The 6,747-nt window shown below is 49.0% G+C and overlaps 1 non-coding gene and 1 pseudogene across 1 annotated transcript; both read right to left on the bottom strand.

The window, feature by feature from the left end:
• The window catches only part of LOC101987063, a 16,405-nt pseudogene that overhangs the window by 3,802 nt on the left and 5,856 nt on the right, over nt 1-6,747 (bottom strand).
• Nucleotides 3,906-4,012, bottom strand: LOC113457774. The gene has a single exon (XR_003378271.1). It is a non-coding gene; the product is annotated as a U6 spliceosomal RNA (small nuclear RNA).

Raw genomic sequence — 6,747 nt, 5'->3', positions numbered from 1 at the left:
TTGAGAGGTTCGGGTGAAGGTCCTGAGGCGGGCTGGTGCAGAGCAGAGGGGGGAGCCCCTAGGAGAGGCCTCCTGGTCATGCTTGAGAGTGAGCCGCTCAAAGAGGTACTCATCCAGAGACGCCTGGGGCCCAGCAGCCAACCTGCGGAGGTTGGTCAGGTGGTTGCCCATTTTCTTGATGACCTTCACCTCCTCATTCAGGAAGTGATTTTCAAGGAAGTCACAGAGATGAGGATCTGTGCGGGCAGAGCCCAGGGAATGAAGACCAAGAGGGCCTGGTTCAAGTTCTTCTCCAAGGCTAGGGCAGCTTCCATGGCCTCCTGGGTTTTACCCCACTCATCTTGAGATGGCTTCTGCACATCCTGAAAGAGTGCACGGCCTCCGCGATCGTTCTGCAACTTGAGGAGACGCTCGGCGCCCTCGCACTTCTCCTCGGCCAATTCGCGGAAGAAGTGGCCTACACCCTCCAGAGCCACATCATCCTGATCAAAATAGTAGCCCAGAGAGAGGTCGGTGTAGGAGGCCCAAAGGTGCAGGTTGACCAGGCGGTTCATGGCAGCCTCCACTTCGGTGGAATAATTCTGACGAATCTGGGCGGTCACGGCTGAGATGCAGTCTGGAGCTACCCGCAAATAGACCGTGCTGGTTGGTCCTGGGAGCAGAAGGCGGCGAGGTGATGGTCCCGGAGACTGCGGCTGCAGATGAGGAGCGGTGGAAGCTAACAAAGGGAGGCCCCGGGTCTGTTCCGTCCAAACACTGTTGAAGGTTGAAGCAAGACACAGATTCACAGGATCTCCGAAGACTGATCTGCTTTTTTTTTTTTTAAGATTAAAGAGAGCTAGAGATGTGGCCTGGTGGAAGAGTGTTCCTGCAAATGTAACCAACTATACCAAAAAATTAAAAATTGCTGGGTGGTGCATGCCTTTAATCCCAGCACTTGGGAGGCAGAGGCAGGTGGATCTCAGTGAATTCAAGGTCAGCCTGGTCTATGGAGTGAGTTCCGGGACAGGCAGGGCTGTTACACAGAGAAACCCTATCTCAGAAAACAAAAACAAACAAAAAATTTAAAAATACTTTATGCATAAAGTTCGATTGTATTTCTCACTTACCTTGCAATCTTTGTGCACACACGAGCGTACACACACATAGGCATGTACACTAGCATGCACACACCCTCTTACTTTTGATTTTATCCTATCAACTGATGGTATGACTCAGTGGTAGAACACTTTCCTGGCATATGAGAGACCCTGGGGTCTGTCCCCAGCACCACAACAGAAAGAACAATCAAGGGAGGAGAACAATAGGCTATGCCTTATCGTGACTAGAACTAGGATTGTGACAGGGGAAAGCTGGGGTCTTCTGCAGTCCCCATGTGCCACAGCCCCACGAGCTATGAAGCTTCCAGCTATGTGCCCTGTTTTGAAGGCGGCTTTCAGATCATCTTTCTGTCCTAGAAACATGTTTGCAGGTAGCTGAGTCGACAGGCTGATTCAGTACACACAGTAGCAGGGATGTGGGAAACTCTGAAACATTTGAAAAAGTAGACATGCAATAAAATAGGCATTTAATTAGCCCTTAATTAGAGACGCCAAAACACAATAGTCCATGGAAACTGTTCATTGTTCAAACCCCAGTGTGAAAAGCTGTAGTTTATGAGCCTGCCCCATGCACAAGGGGCGACTCTGACTAATTCTCTTCTCACGGAGCCCTCCTCTCCCATCTGTCCAAACATTGCCATTCTGAATTTCTATAGAAAAGGCTTATTTTAAAACCCTGGTCTTCCCGTTTTCATTTTACTGTGCTCTAAAAATACACATACTTCTCCTGAAAGGGTGTTAATTTCAGCTCAGACATAACTGTCCCTCGCATGTAAAAATGGAGACACTTCGGTGATCCATACTCTGGTTCTTATGAATTACAAGGAGACACAGACGGGGATGGAGACAGAGAGTTACGACCCAAGAGAATCAAGGCAGAGAAAAATGATTTTCAATTTTTTAACATTTGCTTATTTGTTTAGCAAGTGTGTGTGTGTGTGTGTGTGTGTGTGTGTGTGTGTGTGTGTCGTGCTGCACGCATGGCGGTAAGAGGAAGACTTGAAGAAACTGGGTTAACCCTTTCACTGTGTGTGTCCTGGGGACTGGACTCAGGTTATCAGGCTGAGCCCCGAGTGTTTTTACCCACTGAGCCATCCTGCCTGCCCTCTCACAGCTTTAATGTAGTAAGGACCAAGCTGGTCTTCCCTTGACTTTGAGGCTGTACGATCAGGAATACGGGATAGAAAAGCAGTGCAAACCTTTTGAACGTGAAGTCTGGTGGGAAGGTGGGAAATCAGAAACAAAGCGTCGCTGTAGGTCACCGTGAACGGCAGTACAGAGACAAGGCAGCCAGGGAGCCATTTGTTTATTTACTTATTTAGCGGTAGGCTCGTACATATTCCAGGCTGGCTTCAAATTCCCTTTACACAGAGAGATGACTTTGGGGTTCCTCTCTCCTGTCTCCTCTTCATTAGTGCAAGGGTTATAGGTGTGAGCTACCACGTCCGTTTTACGTGGTGCTGGGCATCAAACCCAGGGCTTCATGGATCTAAGGCAAGCACTTTTCTGACTGAGCCACATCCCCAACCACAAGGAGGAATTCTTTGAGCAGATTCAGGGAGAAGTCCAGGCTTTCTTTTTAGTCTTAGTCTAGCAAGTACGGGCGTTTGTGTAAGAATTTAGAAATGAGCCAAGATAAGCAAGGCTTTGGCTACTGAATTACAAAATGAAGTGTGAACAAAAATTGTAGGAAACTCACACTGAAGGAGGAATGGAAAATGTTTAAACACAGTTTGAAAATCTCTCATCTCTTACATCCCTACCGAAGTTTCCCCTCTCTCCCTCCCCCCAGTCCTCCCCCACCACTCCTCCTCTTCCCCGGATTCACCCTCCCTCTGTCTCCCCTCAGAAAAGAGAAGGCCTCCCAGGGACAACAACCAAACACGGCATAATGTGCTACGTAAGACCAGTATATGCTGTCCCATCAAGGCTGGACAAGGCAACGCAGCGGGAGGAAAAGGGTCCCATAAGTAGGCAAAGGAGTCAGCAATCCCTCACTCCCACCGTTAGGGGTCTCACAAGAACACCAAGCTACTTGGCCACAACACATGTACAGGGGACCTAGGTCAGAGTGGCACAGGCTCCCTGGCCTCTTTCAGACTCCATGAATCCTGGTCAGTTCTGTGGGGATACTTTCTCACGGTGTCCCCAACCCTTCTGAGTCCTCCTCCTCCTCCTCCTCCTCCTCCTCTTCCTCCTCCTCCTCCTCCTCCTCAGGACTCCCTAAGTTCCACCTGTAGATTGGCTGTGAGTTGCTTCATCTGGTCTTATCAGTTGCTGGATGAAGTTTCTCTGGTCTCTTTGATGAGGATTTTGCTAGGCTGTGGTCTCAGAACACTCCATAGGCAGGACAAACTGTAGGTCAAAGGTTTTGTGGCTGAGTTGGGGTTCCAACACTTTACTTGTGGCCTTGCCTGGTTACAGAGATGGCCTGTGTTCAGGCTCCATGTCCCCCATTCCCAGGGGTCTCTGCAAGGGTTACTCTCACAGATTCCATAGAGTTTCCACTGCACTAGGTTTCCACCTCACCTCCAAAACGCCCCCCAATTCCAGTGGTTTCTCCCATCATCCCCAACCCCCACGTCGATCCCTCCTGTTCCAACCCAGCCCACCTGTATTCCACCAGCAAAATATCCTCTCTCCCCTTCCTGGGATATCCATGAGTCCCCCATTAGCTCTCCTTGTTACCTAGCCTCTCTGGGTCTGTGGATTGTAGCATGGTCATCTTTTACTTTACAGCTAATAACCACTTGTGAGTGAGGACATGCCATGTTTGTCTTTCTGGATCTGGGTTACCTCACTGCGAAAAATATGAAATGCTTCATGAATTTGCATGTCACCCTTGCTCTGGGGCCATGCTAATCCTCCGTGCATTGTTCCAATTTTAGTGTATGTACTACAGAAGCAAGTACTCTTTTCTTTCTAGATAGGATACCATATAGTCCTGGCTGGCTTTAATCTTTCTTTGTAGCTGAGGCTACATTTGAATTCTTGATGCGCCTGCCTCCATCAGCCAAGTGATTGCAGACATATGTCATCCCGCCCAGCTTAGAAAAGGATACTTTTAGCAAAGGAAGAAGAAAACTATTGGAAGGCACCAGAATAAAGAAAATGAATAACAAAAAACTGTAGTTAAGAAAAGGGTAGAGCCAGGTCTGGTGGCTCACGACAGTAACCTGGTGCTTGGAAGTAGGCATAGGAGGGTCAGAGTCCAAGGTCATTTCTGCCCGTGGGAAAGCCAGTGTTCTGCCCACGCTCTGCTCTGCTCACCCAGAGCCTCCTTTACCACCCCGCCTGCTCCTGTCCAGCAAGTGCAGTCCTGTGAAGGAGGCTTCAGGTGACGGCACCTGGATTTACCACTGCTATTCTCTGGTCGTGTTCCTCTGTGTGAAGTCTCCTCTGGACGTTTGTCCCAGTGTCGTTGGCATTCCCTCTCACAGTGAAACCCCGTGGAAAGAACGGGAAGAGAGAGCCAGAAGAAAAGACATCTCTTCATAGCTCTCTCTCCAAAGATCAACGGTAGTGGAGCCCATGTTTGTGTTTCCTTGTGGTGGGGCCTGGCTATGTAGCCCAGACTTGCCGTGAACTCAAGATCCTGCAGCCTAAATCTCCTTAGTAATGGGATTACTGGCCTGAACCAAATGCCTAGTTTAGGACCCTGAACCTCGGGGGCCAAGTTCAAGCTAGGCGACCTAGAAAGTGGTTTCTGAGACTTTGCCAGCAGGGGGCGCTGTGGTGCCACTAGTTCCCGGGGAGGGCCTGGAAGGCAACCATCTGCAGATGTAGCCATACAGATTTCCAGGGCATTAAATATTGGCAGGAGAGGAGGGCTGCAGGCAAGAGGCTTGATATTAAGAATGATTACCTGGGAAGGACTGGGTAGACTCTACAATGGTTAGGGCACAGTTCATAACCACAATTTTTATTCAACCGTAAAGAAAAATGAAATTATGATACTTGCAGGAAAATAGATGTAACCGGAAAGCCTCACGTTAAGCAAGAATAATCCAGACTCAGAAAGAATGAGTGTTTTCTCAAACACAGAACCGAGATTTAAAACGTGTGTGTGTGTGTGTGTGTGTGTGTAGGCGCGTCATGCGCGTGCGCATATATGTGTATGCATTCATATTTGTTTGTTTGCAGGTTATAAAACTAGAAAGGGGAATGGGAGAGGGAAGGAGAGATCATAAGGGGGTGGGAAATGCCATGGCGAGAGGTCAAGGGGTACGTGTGCAGGACACGTACAGCAGGAGCTCGGACGCGGTGAGGAAGGAGAACAGATGGAGGAGGGCAAAATGAAAACAACCTTAGCATGTGTGACAGAAGACGCTATGGTGGACCCCGTATTTTGTGTGTTCACCTAAACAATAACAACAACAATAATCAGCTTGGACCCTGACAAGTTTGGTGCTGAGGGCTTTTGACCGGAAGTGGCCTGCCCGAGGCAGAGGCAAGCCTCTTTTGAAGGTGGACCCCTTTCTCCTCCAAGGATAGCACAGCCTGGGAATCCAGGGACACCATTTGCATGCGAGTTGATAATGATCTGTTATTACAGATGAAGCTGTCCCATAAGGTGGTACCCAGCTCACCACAGAATTCCTTCTAGAACTTTCTAGAACATTTCTGAAAGCAATTTAGGCAAAGTGCTCTCATTGTCTAGTTTTGTCTTGTGTCACACCCACTGAGGGAACCCTGAAGAAGACAGCACTGGTCTTGGGAATTGTCCCCTGGGGTGGCTACCTGCTTGGCCTCCGAGTCCCTGTGTGAGTGCTGGGTGACTCCCAGAACCAGCACACTCACTTCATGTCAACAGTGTCCTAGACATACAAACCCTTGCTCCGTATTTATTTATGCTCCGTATCTTACTGAATCTGTCTCGTTTTATGCTAACACATCTGCCATGCACACAGCCTGCATCACTTACTGCAAGCATAAAGGATGTTGTCAAACTTGGTGCCTCTTCTTCCTGAGGAACTCCACACCCTGGCCAGAGGCCTCTCCCTCACTTTGAACCCCAATGCCAGAGATGCCTCAAATGTCTGTCCACGGATTCTCTTCCCTCCCTGCTAATGCCAAAACTGAGATGAGAAATGTGTGCCCCTCCGCTCAGTTCCAATTGCTGCTTCCATTGTCTCTGAAGCCAGAGGACCGATTCGGCTGCGGATGCCCGGAGACAGGAGGTGAGGGCTGGCTCCAGGGCCTCTGAACCTCTGCCTCTGGCCTCTGAGAGCACCTGCACTCATGCACACACACCCATACCCACAGTTAACAATAACAAAAACAATCTCACAAAAAACATTTAAGGGCTGCTATAGGCTATTCTTCCAGAGGTCCTGAGTTCAATTCCCAGCAACCACATGGTGGCTCACAACCATCTGTAATGAGATCTGGTGCCCTCTTCTGGCCCGCAGGCATACATGGAGGCAGAACACTGCGTACATAATAAATAAATAAATCTTAAAAAAAAATTTAAAACACACAGCACAGACACACACAATCAGCTGAGAATGATTGTGTTAGGAAGGGAACCCAGTGAGGAGGGAGGTACTGCCAATCATCAGAGAGGAGGGAGGTACTGCCAATCATCAGTGAGGAGGGAGGTACTGCCAATCATCAGTGAGGGAGGTACTGCCAATCATCAGTGAGG

The sequence above is a fragment of the Microtus ochrogaster genome, linkage group LG5 (genome assembly GCF_000317375.1).
Source record: "Microtus ochrogaster isolate Prairie Vole_2 linkage group LG5, MicOch1.0, whole genome shotgun sequence".
Taxonomy (NCBI): domain Eukaryota; kingdom Metazoa; phylum Chordata; class Mammalia; order Rodentia; family Cricetidae; genus Microtus; species Microtus ochrogaster.
The sequence above is the reverse complement of the archived record's forward strand: the minus strand, read 5'-3'. Positions and strand labels throughout refer to the sequence as shown.